This window comes from Lepisosteus oculatus, unplaced genomic scaffold (assembly GCF_040954835.1).
Source record: "Lepisosteus oculatus isolate fLepOcu1 unplaced genomic scaffold, fLepOcu1.hap2 HAP2_SCAFFOLD_39, whole genome shotgun sequence".
Lineage (NCBI taxonomy): Eukaryota > Metazoa > Chordata > Actinopteri > Semionotiformes > Lepisosteidae > Lepisosteus > Lepisosteus oculatus.
The window spans coordinates 1,274,890-1,285,640 of NW_027167923.1; the positions used below are offsets into that span (position 1 = coordinate 1,274,890).

The 10,751-nt window shown below is 49.5% G+C and overlaps 5 non-coding genes across 5 annotated transcripts; 3 read left to right on the forward strand and 2 right to left on the reverse strand.

The window, feature by feature from the left end:
• Positions 1–1,320: 1,320 nt before the first annotated feature.
• On the forward strand, positions 1,321–1,403 carry trnal-cag (transfer RNA leucine (anticodon CAG)). The gene has a single exon. It is a non-coding gene; the product is annotated as a tRNA-Leu (tRNA).
• An 832-nt stretch (positions 1,404–2,235) lies between these two features.
• On the reverse strand, positions 2,236–2,317 carry trnas-gga (transfer RNA serine (anticodon GGA)). The gene has a single exon. It is a non-coding gene; the product is annotated as a tRNA-Ser (tRNA).
• A 3,114-nt stretch (positions 2,318–5,431) lies between these two features.
• On the forward strand, positions 5,432–5,514 carry trnal-cag (transfer RNA leucine (anticodon CAG)). The gene has a single exon. It is a non-coding gene; the product is annotated as a tRNA-Leu (tRNA).
• Positions 5,515–6,346: 832 nt separating this feature from the next.
• trnas-gga (transfer RNA serine (anticodon GGA)) lies at positions 6,347–6,428 on the reverse strand. Its single transcript has one exon. It is a non-coding gene; the product is annotated as a tRNA-Ser (tRNA).
• Positions 6,429–9,542: 3,114 nt separating this feature from the next.
• trnal-cag (transfer RNA leucine (anticodon CAG)) lies at positions 9,543–9,625 on the forward strand. Its single transcript has one exon. It is a non-coding gene; the product is annotated as a tRNA-Leu (tRNA).
• The last annotated feature ends 1,126 nt before the right edge of the window (positions 9,626–10,751 follow it).

Below are 10,751 nucleotides of genomic sequence, written 5' to 3' on the forward strand. Positions count from 1 at the left end.
CGCAGTGCTCGGTACCATCGAGGTGTAAGAGGTTCAAGGATGAGCGGGAAACTTTGTTAGTAAGGAGACGGGCACCGCCCAACGTGGGGCTCGAACCCACGACCCTGAGATTAAGAGTCTCATGCTCTACCGACTGAGCTAGCCGGGCGCCGGTGGAGCTGGTGGTTAACTTGTCCCTGTTGACGGCAATTTGACAAGGTATACTTCCTGGCTTTTCATCATGTGCTGACCGGATTCGAGAGTAGCACACCCTGTTCTTTGTTGATTACTGTACCTCCAGCAGCGCAAATGTCAGTAATCATTGAAATGTACGACCTACAATCTCCTCAGCATGCCCGCGTGGACTCCTCAGTGATCATCCTTCTACGTTCTGCTGTAGTTTTCATGCAAGTGAAAACCGTGCTCCAAATAACAGCGGCACAGTTGTATCCTGCGGTAAGCATTCTTCTAATTCCATCGTTTTGCTCCAGGTAAAAGGTAGCGCATCATAGTGTTGATATTCCAAGGTTTCAGAGTCCGTATTGGATGGCTTGGATGCAGACATCGCTCAGAGCTCCCAGTATGATTTTCCCGAGTTCAGTTTTGCAGTGTTTTAGTGCTTTACTACTTCCAGTGGGCCTTTGAATGCTCTGCTAAGTAGAGACGTGACATAATTACTAATGCGACCGAGTGTGCTGGCTGTTCCTGGTTCGTAATGATTAACGCGAGAAATCAATATAAACATAACTGCTTCGATTTCGAGGTTCAGTTGAAGCTTTCAAAGAAACTATCAAAGACCTCAGAACAACCGAAGACACATTTGGTCATCTCCGTATTGGTGAAGATTAAAGAGTCCCGCAAGTGTCAAGCTTGCACAAACACACACGAGAGAGAAACTCAGGACAGAATTTAAAGAAAGGGAGACGCAGACTATTTGAAGGCACTTTGCTAACCCAATGGCATGCTTATGAATCGTGCATAGGACACATGTAGCAGAGGATGGTTTCGATCCATCAACCTCTGGGTTATGGGCCCAGCACGCTTCCGCTGCGCCACTCTGCTGACGGCCGCTCTGCGTGTGGCGCACAACTGCTCTTTTTATTTCCTACATAAGTGATGAAAGAGTTGAAAGTTTCAACGACAAACGCAGACGTCACTTTGAGCGCTTGGTGTTGTAGCACAAATCATCACATGCTGCTCTACACTGGATTATAAAAGCCGACACATTTTCCAAACATTTTAATGCTGGAGTCACACTGTAGTATTAATAACAGTGCGATACTCGAGGAGCGTAGTGGGATCGCGGTGGCTCATCAGACCGCCCCGGGACAGGGGGCCCGCGTCAGGATGGCCGAGCGGTCTAAGGCGCTGCGTTCAGGTCGCAGTCTCCCCTGGAGGCGTGGGTTCGAATCCCACTCCTGACAAAAAGCTTGCTCAGTGCCGTCTCCAGTCGGGTGCAAATGGGTGAAGCAGCCTGCCGCGGGGAACGTGCGCCGATAGGCGTAGGTGTATCCCCTGCCTCTTCCGATTTAGCTCGTGCTCCATAGGATGGAAGCGGATGCTCTGGCTTTTTGACTCGAATATAACCTGATCACAACAGAAGGCCGTGCAGCCCAGTGCTGGTTTAAGAATGCCTCGTGTCTTCAGGCCCCTATTCCTTCAGGTTACCCCTTTGGAATAGTCGTCCGAAAAAGACGGGAAAGTTAAAGCATGTAAGCTCCCACACACTGCGTTAGCATTAGCGGTTGGAATCTGATGGGAGAAAAGCAACCTGGCTCGCCGTCAAGCAATCCATCCCTGGTCTCCCACGTGACAGGCGGGGATACGCACCACTATACTAACGAGGAGCGCTTGCTTGGCGCTTGAAGACACTTCCTCTTGCGGCTACTACTGTTTCCGGTTTCGTCTTTTCTTTTCATTCCTCCCAGAGGAGCGCATGAAAACGTTTCCATCTGCGCCATCCTCACCCCTCCAATGCTATGGTCCCTGCTCCTCCTGGTGCACTGCAAACACTCATTCAGCCGGTTCTTTCAGTTTGAATACTTAGGTCTTCAAAGGCTGGAAGTAGGGCGCAAGACATGCCAATGCCAAAAGCGTGGCAGTGTGCTTCCAGCTGTGAAATGTCACTGGTGGATGTTGAAGACATTACTTCCAAGGCAGCAGGTCCAAGCGATTTAGCGTTTGTACAAGAAGCAGGAAGAGAGAAACGGCACTCCGCCTTTTTCTGGGCAGGCCGAAGCGACAGGAGAAGGGCGCCGTAGTCGGCAGGATTCGAGCCGACGCGGGGAGACCCCAATGGCTTTCCAGCCCATCGCCTTAACCGCTCGGCCACGACTACAGGGAGCGCCGCCGCCGCCGGCTTGCAATCATTTAACACGGAGGGCGAGGCGGCGGCGGTAACCTTTTTCAATGTCGCTCTCCGCTTCCCCCCAAAAACAGCCAAATGACATGCGAGCACTCGGACACCCTTCAGAAGACTGAAGGGTGGCTTAAAGCTGGAAGGATTAGGTCTCCCCGTTCCGACGCGACAATCGAACTTCCTTAGGCAGAGAGAAAGCAACATCGAGGAGCGTCAACAAGACTTTAGAAGCTGCGACACACGCCACTTTCAGTCGCAGACACAGCAGTTTTAAAGGCAGGAATCGCCTTTGCGAACGCCATGAGAAACAGAACGCAAGCTCAGGTCCTGCGGTTTAACAAACAGCCTCGGCTTTCAAGCGACATTTCTTTTCTGGAGCGAATTCACTTTCAACTTCAAGAAATTCACACAACTTGCGAAATACGAAATACAAATCTGGCTCATCGCTGCACAAGAAATACCGCCGGCTGGCAAGAAAATGACAACGGTGTTTTTCCTTAACGAAAAACTTCCCATGGAGAAAAACAACGGCTGTGCGTCTCTGTCGGCTTGATTCAGTTTAATGCAAGTATTCATTCTCCTCCTGGAAAATACAGCTTGCGAAAGATGAAATACAATTCTTGGCTTTTCTGGGTGAGTGCAGAAGAAATCCTGCCGGCTGGCAGAAGAATTCCAGCCTTTTTTACTCTTTAACCACAAACTTGCGAATGATACAAAGCAAGCGGGGTGCGTTTCTGTGCAGCTGTTAACTGAACAGCTGCTGCTTCAAGCCCACCCAGGGCTCATTCCGATTTCAACATCATGCCCCCTGAAGGTAGACTGGATTTCTTTGCGAAGCATTCACCTTTTGGACGTTTCAGGAAAGGTGCGTGTCGATGCCAGACTTGAAAAGCTTTCCATACAAAGAAACAACATAGTGCTTTTGATTGATGGGAAACGGCAAGAGCGGTTTGAGCAGCTCCGGCCTCTCAACCGCTTTACAATGTGATCGGCACCTCGGTAGCCAGTTTAGAAGGCTGAAAAGGATGCTGGAAGCACAGCGACGTTCTAAAACCAGCGCTTGAAAAGCATCTGCATACATAAAATGTCCATTTCCCCAAAGCTGAATCTGCATCTTCAGAAGATTGTCAGCTATACGTTTTCGTTCTTTGTTTCCTTTTTTTACGACAAGCTTTCGAGAAATGAACTGTCTATTGTGATGAAGGCTGCGTTAGAAATTGTGCATCTAGCTTAGTTCAATGAAATCGGGAGGTGCACCTGTCTCAAGCGGATGGCTCTTTGCAGGCACACTACGGAAACCTGCGGGCGCAAGTTGGGAGAAGTGACTCTTGCACAGTGTTGAGCTTCGAGAAGAGGGCTCCGCTCAGGAAGATATTTCCACATGTTGAAGAGTCGCTTTTCGCCCTTTCTTTCCCACATTTTTCCAGTGCGGTTATTGATCGCGTTCAAAATGTTTTCCCAACGTACGTGTTACCTGCAAAATCACAGTGAAACTGTTATGCCGAAAAGATTCCTAATAGTTATTGTATTAGAATAGCTCTCCAATTTCTTAGCCTTCGTACACGCAATGTTTAAGGAAACGCTAGAGTAAATGAAACTGTAAATAGACAGGAGCTCTTCTTAGTTTTCATACAAGTTATGATGGCTGCAGCTCCTATCTGCGTCCGGGTGACCGGAGCCAAGGGATTATCTGCGGAACCTTTGATTTATCTCTCGGGCAAGGAGCTAGATACGCCCTTTTCATCTCGGTTTGATCACACCTGTGCATTAAAACGCAGTGCTCGGTACCATCGAGGTGTAAGAGGTTCAAGGATGAGCGGGAAACTTTGTTAATAAGGAGACGGGCACCGCCCAACGTGGGGCTCGAACCCACGACCCTGAGATTAAGAGTCTCATGCTCTACCGACTGAGCTAGCCGGGCGCCGGTGGAGCTGGTGGTTAACTTGTCCCTGTTGACGGCAATTTGACAAGGTATACTTCCTGGCTTTTCATCATGTGCTGACCGGATTCGAGAGTAGCACACCCTGTTCTTTGTTGATTACTGTACCTCCAGCAGCGCAAATGTCAGTAATCATTGAAATGTACGACCTACAATCTCCTCAGCATGCCCGCGTGGACTCCTCAGTGATCATCCTTCTACGTTCTGCTGTAGTTTTCATGCAAGTGAAAACCGTGCTCCAAATAACAGCGGCACAGTTGTATCCTGCGGTAAGCATTCTTCTAATTCCATCGTTTTGCTCCAGGTAAAAGGTAGCGCATCATAGTGTTGATATTCCAAGGTTTCAGAGTCCGTATTGGATGGCTTGGATGCAGACATCGCTCAGAGCTCCCAGTATGATTTTCCCGAGTTCAGTTTTGCAGTGTTTTAGTGCTTTACTACTTCCAGTGGGCCTTTGAATGCTCTGCTAAGTAGAGACGTGACATAATTACTAATGCGACCGAGTGTGCTGGCTGTTCCTGGTTCGTAATGATTAACGCGAGAAATCAATATAAACATAATTGCTTCGATTTCGAGGTTCAGTTGAAGCTTTCAAAGAAACTATCAAAGACCTCAGAACAACCGAAGACACATTTGGTCATCTCCGTATTGGTGAAGATTAAAGAGTCCCGCAAGTGTCAAGCTTGCACAAACACACACGAGAGAGAAACTCAGGACAGAATTTAAAGAAAGGGAGATGCAGACTATTTGAAGGCACTTTGCTAACCCAATGGCATGCTTAGGAATCGTGCATAGGACACATGTAGCAGAGGATGGTTTCGATCCATCAACCTCTGGGTTATGGGCCCAGCACGCTTCCGCTGCGCCACTCTGCTGACGGCCGCTCTGCGTGTGGCGCACAACTGCTCTTTTTATTTCCTACATAAGTGATGAAAGAGTTGAAAGTTTCAACGACAAACGCAGACGTCACTTTGAGCGCTTGGTGTTGTAGCACAAATCATCACATGCTGCTCTACACTGGATTATAAAAGCCGACACATTTTCCAAACATTTTAATGCTGGAGTCACACTGTAGTATTAATAACAGTGCGATACTCGAGGAGCGTAGTGGGATCGCGGTGGCTCATCAGACCGCCCCGGGACAGGGGGCCTGCGTCAGGATGGCCGAGCGGTCTAAGGCGCTGCGTTCAGGTCGCAGTCTCCCCTGGAGGCGTGGGTTCGAATCCCACTCCTGACAAAAAGCTTGCTCAGTGCCGTCTCCAGTCGGGTGCAAATGGGTGAAGCAGCCTGCCGCGGGGAACGTGCGCCGATAGGCGTAGGTGTATCCCCTGCCTCTTCCGATTTAGCTCGTGCTCCATAGGATGGAAGCGGATGCTCTGGCTTTTTGACTCGAATATAACCTGATCACAACAGAAGGCCGTGCAGCCCAGTGCTGGTTTAAGAATGCCTCGTGTCTTCAGGCCCCTATTCCTTCAGGTTACCCCTTTGGAATAGTCGTCCGAAAAAGACGGGAAAGTTAAAGCATGTAAGCTCCCACACACTGCGTTAGCATTAGCGGTTGGAATCTGATGGGAGAAAAGCAACCTGGCTCGCCGTCAAGCAATCCATCCCTGGTCTCCCACGTGACAGGCGGGGATACGCACCACTATACTAACGAGGAGCGCTTGCTTGGCGCTTGAAGACACTTCCTCTTGCGGCTACTACTGTTTCCGGTTTCGTCTTTTCTTTTCATTCCTCCCAGAGGAGCGCATGAAAACGTTTCCATCTGCGCCATCCTCACCCCTCCAATGCTATGGTCCCTGCTCCTCCTGGTGCACTGCAAACACTCATTCAGCCGGTTCTTTCAGTTTGAATACTTAGGTCTTCAAAGGCTGGAAGTAGGGCGCAAGACATGCCAATGCCAAAAGCGTGGCAGTGTGCTTCCAGCTGTGAAATGTCACTGGTGGATGTTGAAGACATTACTTCCAAGGCAGCAGGTCCAAGCGATTTAGCGTTTGTACAAGAAGCAGGAAGAGAGAAACGGCACTCCGCCTTTTTCTGGGCAGGCCGAAGCGACAGGAGAAGGGCGCCGTAGTCGGCAGGATTCGAGCCGACGCGGGGAGACCCCAATGGCTTTCCAGCCCATCGCCTTAACCGCTCGGCCACGACTACAGGGAGCGCCGCCGCCGCCGGCTTGCAATCATTTAACACGGAGGGCGAGGCGGCGGCGGTAACCTTTTTCAATGTCGCTCTCCGCTTCCCCCCAAAAACAGCCAAATGACATGCTAGCACTCGGACACCCTTCAGAAGACTGAAGGGTGGCTTAAAGCTGGAAGGATTAGGTCTCCCCGTTCCGACGCGACAATCGAACTTCCTTAGGCAGAGAGAAAGCAACATCGAGGAGCGTCAACAAGACTTTAGAAGCTGCGACACACGCCACTTTCAGTCGCAGACACAGCAGTTTTAAAGGCAGGAATCGCCTTTGCGAACGCCATGAGAAACAGAACGCAAGCTCAGGTCCTGCGGTTTAACAAACAGCCTCGGCTTTCAAGCGACATTTCTTTTCTGGAGCGAATTCACTTTCAACTTCAAGAAATTCACACAACTTGCGAAATACGAAATACAAATCTGGCTCATCGCTGCACAAGAAATACCGCCGGCTGGCAAGAAAATGACAACGGTGTTTTTCCTTAACGAAAAACTTCCCATGGAGAAAAACAACGGCTGTGCGTCTCTGTCGGCTTGATTCAGTTTAATGCAAGTATTCATTCTCCTCCTGGAAAATACAGCTTGCGAAAGATGAAATACAATTCTTGGCTTTTCTGGGTGAGTGCAGAAGAAATCCTGCCGGCTGGCAGAAGAATTCCAGCCTTTTTTACTCTTTAACCACAAACTTGCGAATGATACAAAGCAAGCGGGGTGCGTTTCTGTGCAGCTGTTAACTGAACAGCTGCTGCTTCAAGCCCACCCAGGGCTCATTCCGATTTCAACATCATGCCCCCTGAAGGTAGACTGGATTTCTTTGCGAAGCATTCACCTTTTGGACGTTTCAGGAAAGGTGCGTGTCGATGCCAGACTTGAAAAGCTTTCCATACAAAGAAACAACATAGTGCTTTTGATTAATGGGAAACGGCAAGAGCGGTTTGAGCAGCTCCGGCCTCTCAACCGCTTTACAATGTGATCGGCACCTCGGTAGCCAGTTTAGAAGGCTGAAAAGGATGCTGGAAGCACAGCGACGTTCTAAAACCAGCGCTTGAAAAGCATCTGCATACATAAAATGTCCATTTCCCCAAAGCTGAATCTGCATCTTCAGAAGATTGTCAGCTATACGTTTTCGTTCTTTGTTTCCTTTTTTTACGACAAGCTTTCGAGAAATGAACTGTCTATTGTGATGAAGGCTGCGTTAGAAATTGTGCATCTAGCTTAGTTCAATGAAATCGGGAGGTGCACCTGTCTCAAGCGGATGGCTCTTTGCAGGCACACTACGGAAACCTGCGGGCGCAAGTTGGGAGAAGTGACTCTTGCACAGTGTTGAGCTTCGAGAAGAGGGCTCCGCTCAGGAAGATATTTCCACATGTTGAAGAGTCGCTTTTCGCCCTTTCTTTCCCACATTTTTCCAGTGCGGTTATTGATCGCGTTCAAAATGTTTTCCCAACGTACGTGTTACCTGCAAAATCACAGTGAAACTGTTATGCCGAAAAGATTCCTAATAGTTATTGTATTAGAATAGCTCTCCAATTTCTTAGCCTTCGTACACGCAATGTTTAAGGAAACGCTAGAGTAAATGAAACTGTAAATAGACAGGAGCTCTTCTTAGTTTTCATACAAGTTATGATGGCTGCAGCTCCTATCTGCGTCCGGGTGACCGGAGCCAAGGGATTATCTGCGGAACCTTTGATTTATCTCTCGGGCAAGGAGCTAGATACGCCCTTTTCATCTCGGTTTGATCACACCTGTGCATTAAAACGCAGTGCTCGGTACCATCGAGGTGTAAGAGGTTCAAGGATGAGCGGGAAACTTTGTTAATAAGGAGACGGGCACCGCCCAACGTGGGGCTCGAACCCACGACCCTGAGATTAAGAGTCTCATGCTCTACCGACTGAGCTAGCCGGGCGCCGGTGGAGCTGGTGGTTAACTTGTCCCTGTTGACGGCAATTTGACAAGGTATACTTCCTGGCTTTTCATCATGTGCTGACCGGATTCGAGAGTAGCACACCCTGTTCTTTGTTGATTACTGTACCTCCAGCAGCGCAAATGTCAGTAATCATTGAAATGTACGACCTACAATCTCCTCAGCATGCCCGCGTGGACTCCTCAGTGATCATCCTTCTACGTTCTGCTGTAGTTTTCATGCAAGTGAAAACCGTGCTCCAAATAACAGCGGCACAGTTGTATCCTGCGGTAAGCATTCTTCTAATTCCATCGTTTTGCTCCAGGTAAAAGGTAGCGCATCATAGTGTTGATATTCCAAGGTTTCAGAGTCCGTATTGGATGGCTTGGATGCAGACATCGCTCAGAGCTCCCAGTATGATTTTCCCGAGTTCAGTTTTGCAGTGTTTTAGTGCTTTACTACTTCCAGTGGGCCTTTGAATGCTCTGCTAAGTAGAGACGTGACATAATTACTAATGCGACCGAGTGTGCTGGCTGTTCCTGGTTCGTAATGATTAACGCGAGAAATCAATATAAACATAACTGCTTCGATTTCGAGGTTCAGTTGAAGCTTTCAAAGAAACTATCAAAGACCTCAGAACAACCGAAGACACATTTGGTCATCTCCGTATTGGTGAAGATTAAAGAGTCCCGCAAGTGTCAAGCTTGCACAAACACACACGAGAGAGAAACTCAGGACAGAATTTAAAGAAAGGGAGATGCAGACTATTTGAAGGCACTTTGCTAACCCAATGGCATGCTTATGAATCGTGCATAGGACACATGTAGCAGAGGATGGTTTCGATCCATCAACCTCTGGGTTATGGGCCCAGCACGCTTCCGCTGCGCCACTCTGCTGACGGCCGCTCTGCGTGTGGCGCACAACTGCTCTTTTTATTTCCTACATAAGTGATGAAAGAGTTGAAAGTTTCAACGACAAACGCAGACGTCACTTTGAGCGCTTGGTGTTGTAGCACAAATCATCACATGCTGCTCTACACTGGATTATAAAAGCCGACACATTTTCCAAACATTTTAATGCTGGAGTCACACTGTAGTATTAATAACAGTGCGATACTCGAGGAGCGTAGTGGGATCGCGGTGGCTCATCAGACCGCCCCGGGACAGGGGGCCCGCGTCAGGATGGCCGAGCGGTCTAAGGCGCTGCGTTCAGGTCGCAGTCTCCCCTGGAGGCGTGGGTTCGAATCCCACTCCTGACAAAAAGCTTGCTCAGTGCCGTCTCCAGTCGGGTGCAAATGGGTGAAGCAGCCTGCCGCGGGGAACGTGCGCCGATAGGCGTAGGTGTATCCCCTGCCTCTTCCGATTTAGCTCGTGCTCCATAGGATGGAAGCGGATGCTCTGGCTTTTTGACTCGAATATAACCTGATCACAACAGAAGGCCGTGCAGCCCAGTGCTGGTTTAAGAATGCCTCGTGTCTTCAGGCCCCTATTCCTTCAGGTTACCCCTTTGGAATAGTCGTCCGAAAAAGACGGGAAAGTTAAAGCATGTAAGCTCCCACACACTGCGTTAGCATTAGCGGTTGGAATCTGATGGGAGAAAAGCAACCTGGCTCGCCGTCAAGCAATCCATCCCTGGTCTCCCACGTGACAGGCGGGGATACGCACCACTATACTAACGAGGAGCGCTTGCTTGGCGCTTGAAGACACTTCCTCTTGCGGCTACTACTGTTTCCGGTTTCGTCTTTTCTTTTCATTCCTCCCAGAGGAGCGCATGAAAACGTTTCCATCTGCGCCATCCTCACCCCTCCAATGCTATGGTCCCTGCTCCTCCTGGTGCACTGCAAACACTCATTCAGCCGGTTCTTTCAGTTTGAATACTTAGGTCTTCAAAGGCTGGAAGTAGGGCGCAAGACATGCCAATGCCAAAAGCGTGGCAGTGTGATTCCAGCTGTGAAATGTCACTGGTGGATGTTGAAGACATTACTTCCAAGGCAGCAGGTCCAAGCGATTTAGCGTTTGTACAAGAAGCAGGAAGAGAGAAACGGCACTCCGCCTTTTTCTGGGCAGGCCGAAGCGACAGGAGAAGGGCGCCGTAGTCGGCAGGATTCGAGCCGACGCGGGGAGACCCCAGTGGCTTTCTAGCCCATCGCCTTAACCGCTCGGCCACGACTACAGGGAGCGTCGCCGCCGCCGGCTTGCAATCATTTAACACGGAGGGCGAGGCGGCGGCGGTAACCTTTTTCAATGTCGCTCTCCGCTTCCCCCCAAAAAAAGCCAAATGACATGCTAGCACTCGGACACCCTTCAGAAGACTGAAGGGTGGCTTAAAGCTGGAAGGATTAGGTCTCCCCGTTCCGACGCGACAATCGAACTTCCTTAGGCAGA